Source organism: Pipistrellus kuhlii, unplaced genomic scaffold (assembly GCF_014108245.1).
Source record: "Pipistrellus kuhlii isolate mPipKuh1 unplaced genomic scaffold, mPipKuh1.p scaffold_m20_p_14, whole genome shotgun sequence".
Lineage (NCBI taxonomy): Eukaryota > Metazoa > Chordata > Mammalia > Chiroptera > Vespertilionidae > Pipistrellus > Pipistrellus kuhlii.
This window is the reverse complement of record NW_023425449.1, coordinates 5,736,617-5,752,762: the sequence shown is the minus strand read 5'-3', so window position 1 is coordinate 5,752,762 and position 16,146 is coordinate 5,736,617. Positions and strand designations below refer to the sequence as shown.

The following is a 16,146-nucleotide window of genomic DNA, read 5'->3' as shown; positions in this document are numbered from 1 at the left end:
CTTAACACAACCAGATACTCCCCACCCTCCTCCAGGAAAGTGGCCTTTTTAAAATTAATACTTTTAAAATATGTATTTCCATTGACTTCCGAGAGGAAGGGAGAGAGAGAGAGAAACATCAGTGATGAGAGAGAATCATTGATGGGCTGCCTCCTGCACGCCCCCTGCTGGGGATGGAGCCAGCAATCAGGCATGTGCCCTTGACTGGAATTGATTGGGGACCCTTCAGTCCGCAGGCAGATGCTCTATCCACTGAGCTAGGGCTACATTAATATATTTTTATGGATTTCACGGAGGAGAGAGAGAAAAACATCAATGATGAGACAGAATCATTGATTGGCTGCCTCCTGCACGCCCCCTACTGGGGGTTGAGCCTGCGACCCAGGCATGTGCCCTTGACTGGAATTGAACCCAGGGACCCTCCAACCCGCAAGTTGACACCTTATCCACTGAGCCACACCCGCTAGGGCAAAAGTGACCTTTTCGATGCACTATCTGCCCTCCATGAAGTATCTGACCAGGTGTTCAGATTGTCTGATGGGTGCCTTTAAGAGGGAAAAGGGGCTGCTAGGAGACTGACCAGATGTATCTCCTTCCTAACTCCAATGAGGTAGAGGAGGAACTCTGGCCTGATGGACACGCCTTCGCCCTGCTTCATCTCCGAGGGGTCCTTGGGACCTGGGTGGGTGCAGAGCGGTGATGCAGGGACTCGTTGCCTCCATTTCAAATTCCCACCTGGAGCTTAGACTCTGAGATGCACACATAGAGGGACCTGCCCCCGACATAGTCTCTGGAGGGGGCAGATGTCTGCAGGAGTCACCTGCGGCCGCCCATCCTGAGTGCTCCTCCTCATCACAGGAAAGCTGGCTGCGCCGTCATGTGCCGGGTGCATGACAGTCCAGAGAGGCTCAGTGTCTGGCCCTCCCTGTCTTGGGTGTGTGGTGTGTGTGTGTGTGTGTGTGTGTGTGTATGCATGTGTATGCATGTGCATGGACGTGATTTAGGGGTGCTGGGGTCGGCAAAGAAAGAGGCCAGGACTCCCACTGGAGGTTGGCCTGGAAGGCTGTGCAGTTGCTCTGAGCACTCACCCAGGGTTGTTTTACAAATGGTGGCTATTTGGGTGGAGGGAAGCAGGCAGGTCTCTCCTTGGCGTCCTCCCCCTCTGCCCTCCATAGAACCTCCAACATGCCCATGGGCTAGCCCTGGAGCAGGAACAGAGCTGGTGAGCCCGGATCCCTCCCTCTCTCTCAGATTAGGGACAGAGTAGGAATGCAGGAGACCACCCGCCCTTCATTCTCACCCAGCCTTGGGGTCCCTCCATCCTACTTACTGCTCCCTGCCTCTTCTCCTAGGGCCTGAAACCCTCCCCTGATTCCTTCAGGTTTATTTTTTTTCCCCCTCCTCCAGTCTGTCTCCCCCCCCCCCCTCTCTCTCCCCTACTTTTCCTCCCTCTCCTGCTCTGTCTCACATGCACCCTCTGTTTATTTTCCTGCCTCCATCTGGGCCCTGCTGATATTGTAATCACCCCGATGCACGCGGGCTCCACTCCCCCGCCTCCCCGCGCGCACACTCACTCACACACAATGTGCCATCCTGACAAGCCTTTTACTTCTGATAAGCTCTGATGTGTGTTTAATGAATACAAAGCCACCATCCGGGGCCGCCTGGGCCGCTCAGCCTCTCCTGCGCTCCTTTGCCAGAAGGTAATCTCAGTGAGCAGGAGGGGAGGCGAGAGGGGAGGAGGGAGAGGTGGGAAGGAGCTGGGGATTGGGGGGGGGGGGGGGGGGGAGGAGAGGAGAGGAAGAGGGAGGGAGAGTGGGGAGAGGCTGATTTTCTCTCTCTCCCTCTCTCCCTCTCCCCATGATGCAGAAGTGGATAAGACCAGGAGAAGTGAAGATGTAACATGCTATCTGTGGCTCCCCGGCCGCGGGCAGAGGGAATTCACGGTTAGAGATTAGCGGAGGGAGGAAGAGGAGTCTGCCTTTTGTTGTATGGGTGACGCGGGGACCTCAGCCCGGCCTGGCCGCTATCTCCCATCACCTCCGCTATCCGGACTGGACACGCCGAGGTGAGATTACCAGAGGGGCCTTATCTCGCCTCGGGTTTAGGTCTGGCAGCCTGAATAGCTCTGAAGAGACTCTATAAAAGGGGAACAATGGCTGATTTATTGACTGGACAGCGAAGCCTTCGGGGTGAAGAGGGGAGAGAAAGAGCTTCTTAACAACTTGATTAGTCCCTTTTGATTTTAAGGGGGGACGGTCTGCCAGGGCTAGCAGGGCCCCCGGAGAACTTGGGGAGCATTTGAATGACTTAAATATCTGATTCTCCTCCTGCCCCCCCCCCCCACTTTATTTTAACATGAGTTTCTCTTACCCCTTATTTGGAGGATTGACAAACTGAGAAAAAAGATAGAGGCTTTGGGAATTGGTCGTTTGTGCCTGGTTTTACATGACTTGATGTGAAAGAGTGGTGCATGGATGCTAAGGAGTGAGAAAAGCCGACACAGCTGACTTTTCCTGGGATATCGGTTGATTTTTCTGGTGTGGTTTCCGCGTGGTCCAGAGAGAAAAGTCTGTTTAGGTAGGCTGGGACTTTGGATTTGAACCGTGGCCATGTCTTCCTCGGAGTTAGCTTTTCAAAAGAGGAACGCAAAGTGTTTTATGGATTCATATGAGCGTATTTCCAAAAACTGTAATGTTAACTCGGGAAGGTCCCTGAGATAGGTGAACGTGGGGAAAAAAAATGATGGTTTTGCCTCTTACCCCTTGTCAGGATGGGTATTTTCATAGATAAACACGATCCAGTCTCTCTGAAAGGCGCCTGACAATTTGTTTGGAGCCAGGGGGCATGTTTTCTTGTTGACAGCACATCCTTTGGGGTAAAACAATAGAGCCCCATTATTTCACTGCCAGTGACTGAGCATATTGACATCTCAGGTTTGCTGTTGCCTCAGTGAGCATTGGTGCAACGGGGTGGCACATGTATGACCATGTCTGCCTTCAGGTTCCCTAGTTCCCCAGGCAGGATCCGGATGGGCAGCCTGGAGTCCCTCGGGGGGGTGGGGGGGGAACACAGGGCTCTGTGGGCTGAGCGGCCAAAGAAGAGACAGCGTGTTGTCCGAGCATCTTTCATGCTACCCAGAACTGGGTGGTCCAGAGAGATGCGTGGAGCACTTTTATTTAAAAACCTCGGGAGCAGCCTAGATAGCACCCTTGCAGATTTTCCGAATAATAACCATTTTCAAGATCGACCCGTGCTGGGGGTAGGAAGTGGTCGGTCACATCCTGTAGGTGGGTACCAGTTTGCGCGTGGGGGACATCCCTGTCCGGGACGGTCAGACATCCGAGAACCTGCAGAACCTCTGAGAGGCCGTGTGAGTCCCCTTTTACAATAGGCAGTGGCTTGACTGCTTGCTCCCTGTTTGATTTCGGTGGGTGGCATACAGAAGTGGGGCAAAAGTAGGTTTACAGTCCTGATGGAAAATAATCCAATGGTTAGTTAATAACATTGCAGGAGTAAGCCCTGCGTTCCACACACCCACAACTCTACACCTACTTTTGCCCCCACCTGCACGCCTAGACGGTAATAGGTAAAGATAAATATATGTGTATTTGAAATAGAGGCAGAGAAAATGAATTCCAAGTATTCCTTATTTTCTTAGTGTCATCTGCTCTTTTATCCACTCCGCTCTGCGGAGGCTCTGCCTAAGAAAACTGTTAGGCAGACATCGAGTCAAAGAAAACGTGGATTCTACAAAAACTGAATATGCGAGAAACTAAAAAAAAGATATAACGTAGTTTTTGGAACCGCCATGGAAATATAAAGCTATTATTCACGGGCCTTCTACACAGCAATTTTTGCCATCAAGTAGGCAACGGATGCCCTGTGCGGCGGTTAGAACAAAACTGGTCCTTTATACCGTTTTCATGAAAATGTTAGGTTTCTATTTGATCAGCAGGTGCTTTTGAGAGAAAAGCCATGTGTACATTTTCAGAAGGCCAAAAGTGTCGATTCAGAAAAGGAAAGTGATAAGGGAAAATGCAATCAGTTTTCCTGTTTTCAATTTGTGCAGGATTTGAAGAGCTGTTTTGTTAAACTGCTACATCTGCTCCAATATGAATATTGAACTACTTCCACTAAAAATAACAACCTATAATTTGGAAGCCACTGCAGTCTTTTGTTAGTGAGTGGGTTATTAAAAAAAAAAAAAAAACACAACACACACACACACACACACACAAAACACATCACGCCAACAAAACAAAAAAGAAAAAAAAGAGGCAATTTTCTTTTTTTGACAACCTCTTGCCTAATGTGCATTTTCATTTGTTGGCACTTTTATCCTCGGCAGATAAATGGTATTATGCAATTAGAACCTCATCTTGTTTGGCTAGGAAAGTGGTTTCCATAGGTGAAAACCGGGTATTTATAAAAGGGGTTCGTACAAATTAAAATTTATTTTAAAAAAGCCTGTTTAAATACAGTTATTTCAAATGAGAAGGTTATTCCTTATACTCTCTAACAATACATTTTTTTAAGCTTACTGCTGACTATTGTAACAAGTTAACACCGTTCCATTGCGTACTGAGCATTCTTTGATTTATTTCACTTTTAATATACCTGGAAATGTAAGTTTAAACTAATCAGAGAGATTTTTTTTTTTTTTTTTTTTTTTACCTAACTGAGCTTTCAGGATAATATTTCTCATGCTTAAATAAAATGATTAAATTATGCTTGAGTGCCTGCATACAAAAGCTTTAGCTTCTGTGGCACTGCTAATCAAATAAGTTTTATGGACAGGGAAAATACTGCATTAGAGGAAAAAATTAGATGCTTTTCACTAGTGACATTTCTAGGAAAGACATGTTCTTTTTTTAAATCATCCGGAATTAATGAGGAAGAAAACCCTAACACATCTTAAATAATCACTATAAAATAATGCTTCATCCCTGTAATAAGAATGGCAGTGCAATCCATTTGAAACTGGGCATAGAAGATTAAGGCAGAAGACTGATGAAATTTGGATCAGGTTCAATGTGAACTGTATCCACAATTGCATTGGGTTGACCGGTGTTGACAGCCGTTTGTCCAGGGTGAGATGTGATCACTGGGTAGGATCAGCTAGAGCACATGTGTCAAACACAAGGCCCTCGGGCCAAATCCGTCCCGCCAGGCCTTGCAATGTGGCCCGCACCGCGCTGTCATCACTGCACTCCGCTGCGTTTCCATCACAATGACAGTTTATGACTGTTCAGTAAACCATTCGGCCCGCAATTTAGGCTGGATTTTAGATTTTGGCCCCTTCTCTGATTGAGTTCGACACCCCTACCTTAGGACCTTAGATAGTGTCCACAGGGGAGAACTTCTCGGGACTCTTCAAAGAAATGTTCATACTCATGATGTGATGTCCAGGCTCTGATTCAGAGACCTACTTTGTGAATGTCCCCCTTTGATGGTTCTAGTAGAGATTACCTGTATAATGTGTGTGTGTGTGTGTGTGTGTGTGTGTGTGTGTGTGTTATCCTCACCCAAGAATATTTTTCCATTGATTTTTAGAGAGAGGGGAAGACAGAAATATTGATGTGAGAGAAACATTGATTGGTTGTCCCCTCGCATGTGCGGGGGCAGGGGAGGAGCCTGCAACAGAGGTACATGCCCTTGACCGGAATCCCACTTGGGACCCTTTGATTCGCTGGCTGATGCTCTTAATCTACTGAGCCGAGCTGGCTAGGGCATGATGATCTGTGTAATGTAACTCTAGAAGAAATAAAGCAAGCATTTGTTTTTGTAGTTTCATGTTGGTCAAGATGTCGAAGGAAAGTTAGTATTTGGGTGAATGGGGCCTTTAGAATATAAATCTTGTTGTGGAGAAAGGGTACGGATAGAAAGTTTTCCCATCATTTGTCTAAAACTCTGGGCATTTCTAAGTGCCTTAGGTGATGTGATTGACTCACTTCATTAATCTTTTATCTCCTGGGGCACAAACCACTTTTGCATGTGCTTTCTGGGGCTGCCTCCTAGTTGTTGGTCTTGGGAGAGAAAAGAACTGCCAAGTGTTTGAGACCTACTATGAGCTTGGAGTTACCCCTCTCCTACCCCCCCTTACAGGCCATCACTGATTTTAAGTAAATGCTGAACTAGCATGTCACTCTCTTTATCTCAGAGAGCTCCAGCCCTCACTTCAAGATTGCTGTCGTTGCTCTTCTGACCTGACCTTTTGCCCTCATGGAAAACTGCAGTTTCCGCGTGTTCCCCACATTGATTACCTACTGTGTTCCCAAATTTCTTGTTCTTTGAATACCTGGTTTAATGTTCTCCTTAACAGCTATGACACCTATCCATAGCTGTTTTCTCCTCCTATGCTCCCACCCTCATCCTAGGAAACAGATCAGCTATTAGGAAATAGATATTGTTGGATATCCCCAAGTATATGCCAGTTTGTGTCCCTCCGTATTTCCAATCTCAGATTTTTCTCTTGTCAAATACCACCTTCCCACACGTCACTGAATCTATGAGGAATAAGTCTGTGTTCTTTCTTGATCTGTCATTCAGCACCAAGGACCTGTCTTCTGCCCAGGGCCCCTGGTCCGAGAGCTTGTCTTGATTTCACCATCACCCAGTTAGCTAGGTCCAACTTCCTGGTCACTTTTTCAGATAGAAGGAGAGGGATTCTGAGCCATTTCCAGTTTGTGACTGTAGTTCTATAGTATCAAGCACTCTTTGTGTTACAAAAGGATGGGCCTGGTATGTGAGCCTTTTTCTGACTAATCGGTGAACTGGCGTTCCCTGTTCAGTGCAGTCACTGACCTGCTGTGTGGCTGGTGGCGCAGTCTAGCCCTCAGCTTCCCTCTTCAGAAGTGAAGTGACGGGCAGACTCAGTGATTAATAGGCTTCTCAATGTTAATATGTATGAGCCTATATATGATATCGAGTAGGCCTTCAGAAATTTCCCATGATTAGGTGAATGAAAATAAATAAATATATATATATATAAATATATATATTTATATATTTATAAATATATAAATATATTTTAAAAAGTAATATATATATATATATTACTTTAAAAAATATTTTTGTTGATTTCATGCCTCCTGCATGCCCCCTACTAGGGATTGGGCTTCAACCAGGGCATGTGTCCTTGACTGGAATCAAACATGGAACCCTTCAGTCTGCAGGCCGACACTCTATCCACTGAGCCAACATGGGTAGGGCCTTACTTATATTTTTAATTCTTAGTTGGGGGGACTAACTAGTCTCCATATAACTGGGAAATGAAATCAGTGTAGAACATTGCTGTCTTTCTACTGCTCCCCTTTGGAAAGACTGGCACTGGCAGTAGGGAGCCATTTTTCCCATAGCTATCCTGGACCTTACATGATTGTCTGAGATTTTAGCTGTTTCTGTACCTTTTCCAGAGGTGAGTGCTGGAGGAATGAACCTGTTTTATGCAATGAAAAGGATCAAAGGATTTTAGTTTTTTTTTCCTCAATAAATTAACTTTGATCTTGTTCCTTCAGAGTTGCTAGAGAAGATGAATTCGGTGCCTGGGGGCAGGTGTAATGGGTTGGGCTAGAGAATGGTGGTGATTGGTTGTGCTTTCATGTATTCATGGTACCCCACAGTCTCACGGTTTAGACTTAAGTCACTTCACTTGGGTATTTAGAGAATGATCTCTTTAAATCATTTTTGGAGAGAACCTGGTAAGTAACAATTTATTTAAATGAACCAGGAGCATTATCATTTGGCTAAGAATCAGTTCTTAACTAAGAAAGACTGGAAAATTGCCCACTTGCATTGTTTGAAGAAAGAGTTAAAAGCCCAGTTATTACCAATAAGACTTTAATTTTGTACTCTTCTTTAGTTTGTAAAAAATATAGACATTGTTAGAAATTTAATCCTAATTTGTGAATTAAAAATAAAAAAGAACATGGGCTGAATTTCTTTGTAGTTTAGGAGCTGTTGCATTCTTACTTTTGTGATTTGGTCAAGTTGAGTGCTTTGTCATCATCCAGGATGGCAGTAGAAACATCTACTGTTTTTGCCATGGCTGGTTTGGCTCAGCAGGTAGAGCATCAGTCTGCGGACAAATGGATCCGGGTTTGATTCCGGTCAAGGGCACATACCTTGGTTGCAGACTCCTCCCTGGCCCTGGCCCTGGCAGCAGGCAACCAATCGATGTGTGTATGTGTTTCTCTTACCTCGATGTTTCTCTCTGTCATTTCCTCTCACTTCCCCTCTCCCTAAAAATCAACGGAAAAAATATCCTCATTTGACTATTAACAACAACAACAACAACAAAAACTTCTCCTGTTCTTCAGCAATATCTACAATTGAAGTTAGGTCATTTTCATCTGTCATTTAGAAATCACTGTTGCTTCATGGATTGTAGAATATCTTCTGGTTGGCATTCAAAGTTCAGTGGGAGGCCAAATTGAACTTTTTTTTTTTTCTCCCCATAAAGGAGAATGGATTAAAATACTTATGTGGTGAGCTTTTAGTCAACCTGAGTTGACTGGAGTGAATATTGCATTGGAGAAAATAGTACCCTGAGAGGTAATGGCAGTTTGTCTAAGGAAGCTCAACAGCTAGGAGGCATAATAATAAGAGGCACCCTTGCCAGAACAGGGGTCAGCTAGATGGGGCCAGGTCTGTTCAAGCACCAGGAGAGAAAGGTGCTGTTACAAAGAGTATTATTGCAGAGGTATATTCTATTATACCTCGTGGGAGTGCACCTGGTGACCAGTAGGAGGTCAGAAAGACTTGGCAAAAGTAGAGACATGCTGGTACTTGCAAGTGCTGACATGAAGTCGTGGTGCAGGGAGATAGTAGCATTTGCAAGAGAGCATTTCAGATGCACATTATAATAGATGTGGCAAGCAGAATATCAAAGATTGGGAGTCATCCCCCAGCGGATGTCCTGAGCAGGATGTAAGTTGTGCTTTAAGTACAAAATCTGAGGAAGGCAGTTGATCCGTTTGGTTAAGATAAGATGTACTGTGCTCTCTACCCTAACCTCAGGACACAGGGAGATGTGAGCTGTGCGGCAGGTTAGGGAAGACTGCTAGTTTATTTTCTGAATCTCTGCATATGTTATGTACACAGTGATGAGCAAACACAGCTGGGAAGAACAGCAGATGATATTGGGATGGGAACGGTGGTGTTTATCAGACTGACATAGTAAACCTTTCCTGTGAAAGTGTTCTTGTTGAGTGAGTGTGAGGATTGGCTAACCTTTATCATGTGTCAGACGAGTCTTCTTTACTACCAAACCCTTTGCTTACCTGTTACCTTTTTCATTCTCATGTCTAGCTAGGTATATTTAGAAACCAGACCCATGTTTTTAGCCTTTGGTGGGAAATATATGTGGGCAGTGAATTCTTTTTTTTAAATATATTTTATTGATTTTTTTACAGAAAGGAAGGGAGAGAGATAAGAGAGAGAAGCATCTATCAGCTGCCTCCTGCACACCCCGTACTGGGGATGTGCCTGCAACCAAGGTACATGCCCTTGACCAGAATCGAACCTGGGACCCTTCAGTCCACAGGCCAATGCTCAATCCACTGAGCCAAACCTGTTTTGGCTGGGCAGTGAATTTTTATCCCTTTGTGGAAATCAGGGTAGATAGGTGGGATCAGGTCTAAATGGAAAGCAAATGTGATCCATCTCCATTGTCATGTCTAAGTCAAGCTTTGAGTTGGCATGAGGGAGCAGATATAAAATACCAGAGGAAAGCCGAAACCGGTTTGGCTCAGCGGTAGAACGTCGGTCTGCGGACTGAAAGGTCCCAGGTTCGATTCCGGTCAAGGGCATGTACCTTGGTTGCGGGCACATCCCCAGTACGGGGTGTGCAAGAGGCAGCTGGTGGATGTTTCTCTCTCATCGATGTTTCTAGCTCTCTATCTTTCTCTCTTCCTCTCTGTAGGAAAAATCAATAAAATATATTAAAAAATATATATCAGAGGAAAAATATAAGTGAAGGACAACAGAATCATCACATCATTAAGCCTAATTTGAGTATTTTTAAAGAAAAGCATGTGCATTTTGGGGAGCACGGATTATGACACCTTTTAGAGGATCTAAAAGAAAATTGAAATTTGTAGTCTTGGCTGAAAACCTTTAGTAAGTTAATAAATGTTCAATGGATTTCTACTATGTGCAAAGCAGTATGTTAGATGGAGACACTAAGCAAGTAGCAGGCTCAGTTCCCACTGAATGGTAATCCCACACAGGACGAATTAAATATCTACACATGATCACAGGGTTTGATGACTTTCCCGTTAAATGATACAGTGAATGAAATTTTAGAGGCTGGAGAGGGAATTGGGATTTAAGCTTGTCACCAGTCAGGTAGGATTTATCAAGGCGAAGTTATTGTAATGAGGTTGTGGGCAGCCTGTTTGACATGTTTTATTTACTTTTATGATCCAATAGTTTAAAAAATATTTTTAATTGAATTTACTGGGGTAACATTGGGTTCATAAACCCATACAAATGTCAAGTTCAAGTGCACGACTCAATAAAACATCCTCTGAGCACTGTGTTGTGTGCTCATCACCCAAAGCCAAGTCTCTTTAGCTTCCCATTTGTGGTTTTGTTATAAAATCCGGCAGTATCAAATTTTTAATTTAATTAATCCATCATCATTTAGCCCCTCTCTGCCCCCTTCCACCTCCATCATCTCCCCCACCCCCCAGAATCACCAGACTGTTGCCCATGTCCACGAGTTCTCTCTCTCTTTTTAAAATTTTTTCTTCATCCCCCTCCCCCAACACCCTTCCCCTCAAGCTGTCTGCCTGCTCTCTATCTATGAGTCCGTCTCTGCTTTGCTTGGTAGTTCAGTTTGTTCATTAAATTCCACACACGAGCGAGGTCATATGGTTCTTGTCTTTCTCTGACTGGTTCATTTTACACAATGGAATCCTACTCTGCCGTAAAAAGGAAGGGATTTTTACCCTTTGCAACAGAATTTAATTTTTTGGAGACTTAGGTTTTTCTGTTGTCAGTTGTGCTTGATAAAAATTAACCATAGGCCGTTAAAAAGGACAACTGGTGGTGGTATGTCCCAGAAGCTGACAGGAGTAGTTTCTTTGGCAGAAGCAGGGGGCCCAGGCCTGAATGATTGTAAGGAGAGTTTTTGTTGTAGGTCACTCGGTCCTCTTGAGTCTTTTTGTGAGTCTGGTTCCTGTTTCACTCACTGTGAGGCTGGAGACTATAGCATCCGCCTGTGATGGGCGGGTTCTGCCCTCCTGGGGAGGGGGGGGGCAGGGTAGCTCTGTTAACTGCCAGAGGCAGTGGAGTGGAGTGGTGGAAAGACCCAGTGCTTTGCCACCTGACCTGTCCTATCTCCTCCCCTCTCCTGCTTCACCTGGAAATAACCCTGCTTCATCTGGGTAGTGATGGCATGACCTCCTAAGGTTGTCGTGAGGATCCCATGAGATATGTGTGAAGCATAACTTTCAGTCAAGACTTGCTTGCTCATGCTTAGTGTCCCACCTGGCCCCTTTGGAATTACTCTCCTTTCTCTTCATTCAGCAAATACTTCATGTAGAGGCTGGCCGGCCCCGCTTGACAGCTGGGATATAGAGATGTTTGAGATAGACAACATGCTGAGTTGCTAGATTTTTCTCACCTCAGCCTTAATTAAGACCCTTTCCTGAAAGGATCCTACTACCCCGTTTCCCCGAAAATAAGACAATGTCTTATATTAATTTTTTCTCCCAAAGTTGCGCTAGGTCTTATTTTCAGGGGATGTCTTATTTTCGGGGAAACACGGTACGTTCTCTCCCAAGTCTATGATGAAATGACTCTCTGTGACTTCTCCCCAGAAGTAGGATTTACCACATTCAATGTTTGCTACCTACCACCCACATCTCTTCTCTTCTGGTTTGTAGGAGTCTAGAACAATCAGGGTACTATTGGATGTTTTCAAAAATATTTGTTGATCGCTCCTGCCTTGAATTCAAGTTATTTACCTAATACTGTTCTGAAATCTTTCATGGCTAAGATGAAAATGAAAATTGGGTACCAAGAACAGGTTTCTTTTTCAATCTCTTTCCACCTTGGACCCTGTCTGTGTTTTCTCTTACAAAATATACAACTTATTGCTGTCATATTTTGGTGTGTATGTTTCAGCAATGCAAACAAACAAACAACACTCCCACGGACAGAATTAGCCCTAGGCACACTGTGAGGCGGTTGGTTCACATGCAACATCAACAATGCACATCTTATCTAGTTTTGTGTGTTTATTTTTATTTTTTGCCCTGAAGTGCGCAGGTGAGATTTTTATAAAGTATGGTCTCCCTGAGAATTGTAAGCAAAATATTGTGTGCGTGGACACGTTTATGACTTAGAACTGTCCCTTTGATCAGGGACCCAATGAGACTAAAAATCAGTTCTGTGGCTCCCAGTTTGTCCTCTGCCAGAGGCAGCCAGGTCATCCCATAGCTGGCAGGACCCCCTTCCCTTCCCTCTTGGACAGACAGATCTGATTTTGGGCACCTTCCCAGGCTGAGCACTGCCCATCCAGCATTCTCCTCTACCTCCGTCTCCACTCCTTCCCCACCCAACCTTGTCTTAAAAAAATAAATAAATAAATAAATATATATATATATATATATATATATATATATATATATATATATATATATAAATATAAATATAAATAAATATATATATATATATATATATATATATATATATATACACACACACACACACACACACACACACACACACACACACACAATTGTGTTTTTTGCAGAGAGGAAGGAAGAGGGATAGAGAGTTAGGAACATCAATGACAGAGAAACATCGATCAGCTGCCTCCTGCACACCTCCTACTGGGGATGTGCCCACAACCAAGGTACATGCCCTTGACCAGAATCGAACCTGGGACCTTTCAGTCCGCAGGCCGATGCTCTATCCACTGAACCAAACTGGTTAGGGCCAGCCTTGTCTTTTTGGACACTGTGTGGGAGTCCCACATGCTCTGCTGCCTAATGAATCAGGGATGGCTGTGGACAGCCTGACAGGCCATTTCACCCCCAGGCCCTGTGACTCCAGAAGTGGAAGTGGCTATATGGTCTCACTGTTAGCATTTGCATTTGGAGAGGTGATTTCAGAAAGGCAGCCGGTGTTCAGTTCAGACAGATGTGCACAGGGAGAGGTTCAGACAGATGTGCACAGGGAGAGGCCTTCATGGAGGCGCACGTATTGTCTCACTCACCTGGGAATGAATGAGGTCCTTTTGTAAATCAGCCCTCGAGGTTCTCTGAACCTAGACGTTTTTACTCCCAGCTTCTCTGCTCCAGGGCTCCCTGCTGCTCCCCTGAAAGTCTTGAAATGCCACCACCTGGGAATTTCCCCTTGCCCAGGGCCCGCACATGGGCTGCAGTGGGACTAGACTAAAGCTAAATGAAGTCATCAGGACTTCTCACTGCACTTGGAAAAGCTGCCGCTGGAGTATACAGGAATACTGCATTGTTATGCATTTCTGCGGGGGGGGGGGGAAGGGGGGGCGAGGAAAGGGGGGGAAGGAAAAGAGGTAGATGCAGCAGCAAGCAGACCATGTTTGCAGTTGGACAATTGTCTTTTTTGGGGGGAGGTGTGTGCCCATCCATCATGGATGCAGATACTTTCGAAGTCCCGTTTTCCTCTCATGTGAAAGACGCCGGCACGGAGCAGATGCCTTTATTTAGAGAAGCCAGCCTTCGGAAATAACTACTTCTCTCTTCTCTTCTCCCCTCACGATGCTCTTCCACAGATGAAATTAGATGAGGACAATAAAATGTGTGTCACAGAATATTAGCTTGTGGCTTTTTCCTCTCTTTTTTTTTACACTGCAAAATGTTTAGGACCTGCTGCTTCATTCCTCACATTTTTGTATTGTTGTCTGATAGTATTTTTATTGCTAATAGTGTAGCTGTGGCTTTAAGAAAGGAAAAGCTTAGGATTGCACTAGATCATTTTTGAATAGTGACCTAATGCTTTTATTTTAATGCTTTAAACTATATTGTTAGTATAGGTACTGCCACCTTTCTGCTATTAAATGATAGGAACCAGCACTTGGATAAAAAGCACTTGAACTGGGGGCACTGTGATAGGCACTTTATAAGTATTTTCTCTTATCTCCGGGTCATCCCGGGAAGGTATTATTATCCTACTATACTGATTTATTTTGAAGGTTAGAGGTGTGAAGTGACATGTCCAAGGTCAAATACCTGATAAGTGTAAGAGCCGAGATTCCATTCCAGCCAGAGCACGCACGTAGGGGGCTTCGGCGTGGTCAGTGTGGGTAGGCTGTAGTCATTTTAGGTTCTTTTATTTCTTGAAAATTCAATTGTGTATGTAACAGAGGAGATATTTAAGAGCTTTCTACTATTTTTTAATTGCTTGGTCTGTTAACTTATTGGATATATGCATTGTTGATTTGACTAAAAATAAATCAGATTGGTCACTATCTTCTTATTTTTAAAAATAATATTTGAGGCCCTAGATCACATGTGTCAAACACAAGGCCCGCGGGCCAAATCCGTCCCGCCAGGCCTTGCAATGTGGCCCGCACCGCGCTGTCATCACTGCACTCCGCTGCGTTTCCATCACAATGACAGTTTATGACTGTTCAGTAAACCATTCGGCCCGCGATTTAGGCTGGATTTTAGATTTTGGCCCCTTCTCTGATTGAGTTCGACACCCCTACCCTAGATGGTTTGGCTCAGCGGATAGAGCATTGGTCTGAGGACTGAATGGTCCCGGGTTCGATTCCAGTCAAGGGCGCATACCTCGGTTGCAGGCTCCTAGCCCTGGTCAGGGGGGCATGTGGGAGGCAACCAATTGATGTGTCTCTCTCACATCAGTGTTTCTGTTTCTCCCTCTCACTTCCACTCTCTCTAAAAATCAATGAGAAAAATATTCTTGGGTGAGGATTAAAATAATAATAATAATAATATTTGAGGGATTTAAAAATAATGCTTTATTTCAATAAAATGAAGGGGCTAAGAAAAATTAGATAATGTTTGGCTTTCATTTATTTCTTTGTTCATTTAGTGTATAATGATGTGTAGATACTTTCTATGAGCCAGCTACTGTGCTAGGCACTTGGTATGAACACTGTGGAATAAACAAATCTTTTTTGTGAATGAGTGCATTGAGAAAGGGTCTGAAGATGTACAGAGAATGAGATGAGATGTCTTTCCTACAACAGGAATCTCAGTTGGTAAACTCCAGTGGGAGAAAAGACTATACATAAAAACTACCGGAGTGCATTTACACCTTGAAGGTTGTATGGATATGGACTTATGCTGTGGTTTCATACACACACACACACACACACACACGTATGTGTGTGTGTGTGTGTGTATGTGTAGGAACAGAGAGGGAGAGAGAGATAGAAGCATCAATGATGAGAGAATCATTGATCATCTACCTCCTGCACGCCTTCTACTGGCAATGGAGCCCACAACCTGGGCATGTGCCCTTGACCGGAATCAAACCGGGACCCTTCAGTTCACAGGCTGATGCTTCTCTACTGAACCAAACCAGCTATGGCCATGTTTTATTCTTTGTATGTGCCAAGAACATTTCTAAGTATGGAGGATGGAGGAATGAGCAAAGACGGCAAGACCCTGCTCCCATAGAGCTTACTGTTTAGTGGTGGGGGAGGGAGACAGATAATAAAGATGTTGATGAAAGTATTCTACTTAGTGTTAAACACAATGACTGCAATAAAAACACTGTCAGAGAGAATGATGGGTGTGCTGTTGCCCTGGTGAATCTTTATTTTGGGTCATTGGAAAAATCACCTCTGGGAAGTGACTCGAGAGAAACCTGAGTGTTAAGCAGGAGCTGGCCATGCAAAAGTCTGTGTAAAGGGTCAGCGGACAAAGCTATGAAGATGGAAGATACATTCTGTGGGGTTTATCCACCAGAGAGCTGCATCTTGGAAGGGCACAGGTGGATGGGAGGCTGAAAGCTGTCAGTTAGTGCCACTGTATGGAGGGTCTTGGGTGTCAGAAAGAATAAGGACTGTGGTTCTTTCTTTTTTTAAAGAAAAATACTAGTGACCCGGTGCACGGATTCATGCACATTGAGAGGAAATTAATTAGAAGGTGGCTGGAGGGGTGTGACTGGGTGAGATGGGCC

The 16,146-nt window shown here is 44.5% G+C and overlaps 1 protein-coding gene across 1 annotated transcript in view; it reads left to right on the top strand.

Moving 5' to 3' along the window:
• Window positions 1–16,146, top strand: part of RUNX1T1 (RUNX1 partner transcriptional co-repressor 1) — a 132,978-nt gene that overhangs the window by 6,861 nt on the left and 109,971 nt on the right. The gene's annotated exons all lie outside the window — the stretch shown is intronic.